Source organism: Diadema setosum, chromosome 1 (genome assembly GCF_964275005.1).
Source record: "Diadema setosum chromosome 1, eeDiaSeto1, whole genome shotgun sequence".
In the NCBI taxonomy this organism is placed as follows: Eukaryota; Metazoa; Echinodermata; class Echinoidea; order Diadematoida; family Diadematidae; genus Diadema; species Diadema setosum.
The window spans coordinates 37,089,994-37,091,465 of NC_092685.1; positions in this window are offsets into that span (position 1 = coordinate 37,089,994).

The following is a 1,472-nucleotide window of genomic DNA, read 5'->3' on the forward strand; positions in this document are numbered from 1 at the left end:
ATTACTTCTGTATCTTCACAACCTAGGTATTCTTCTCCTATTGGACGATATTCTGTTTACATGTAGATATTCTTTTTGCTATTGGATGATATTCTATAGATATTCTTCAGCTATTGGACCTTATGATGACTTTTCCCTGGATGACAAAGTTAGTAATTTCCACATATTATGCTACCCTGAAGTACATGTAAACTTCACTGAGCTACAACCATGGACTATTACATGAAGGATAGATAAACTGAGGCAGGTCTGAACAACAGATACAAGGTTACATGTGATGAACAGACATCAGGAACAGATCTACATTTAAAGATCAATAATCCTCAAAAATACACTCTTCTTTTTGTGTGGGCACTCGCACAGAAGATCCACACATAATGTGAAGTTAAATTCAATGGATACCTACCACTGTTCAGTCTCTGAAAAGACAACCAAATCTTCCTGAAGATGTCTGTTGTAGAGAAGAAAGAAGTTTCCTTTTTAAAGGACAAGTTCACCATCACAGATATGTGGGTCGAGTGAATGCAGCAATATTAGTAGAACACATCAGTGAGAGTTTGAGGAAAATCTGACAATCTGTTCAAACATTATGAATTTTTTAAGTTTCACGCTGGATGAGAAGACTACTATAGCTTGTGATGTCACATGTGTACAAAGATATAAAGAATGAATAAAGAAAAATTAACATATTTTCATTTTCTTCGCATAAGAAAAGAACACTCGACTTCTCTCTTTCAGAAGGCAAGGAGAATTATATTACCCCTAACATATATCAGTAGAAGTCAAAGAAATGTGCACTTTATTCAAAAAGCAAAGTTTTGTGAAATTCTCTTTTTACTTTCCTTATAATTATCATTCTCTGCATGTGACATCATACACTGTAGTAGTCTTCTCATCCAGCAGTGACTGTGCAGATACTTTAAAAATTCATAACTTTTGAACAGATTGTCAGATTTCCCTCAAACTTTCACTGATTTGTTCTACTAATATTGTTGCATTCACTCAATCCACATGTATATGAAGGTGGACTTCTCCTTCAATGTAGCTCAGGGAAGTAATGAGGAAAAGAATGCTGACATGAACAGCCTGAGAATGCAGAGCTCTCTGTATGGGCACAGTATACATTAGTATAGTATGTACTCAAAGACTTACTTTTGGATATTTTTTATAAGCAAGTCAAATTTTGATGCAGGTTTCAAATGATTTTTGTTTTAAACACCTTGGAGATGATTGAATGTAGGTTTATCACACATTCTCTAGATTCCTAGTTTACACTTACTTCTGATGTACTTGAATGGGTTTATAACTATGCGACATTCCTCTATCAATCAGAAACAGCCTCTATATTCTTGATGAAAGCTGCCATACAGATTTCCCAATCTCAAGACATTAAGATTACACAAACATCAAATATAAATCAAATCTCCTTCAAGGAGACTATATCACATGTAAAACACAAAAATAGTGCACTG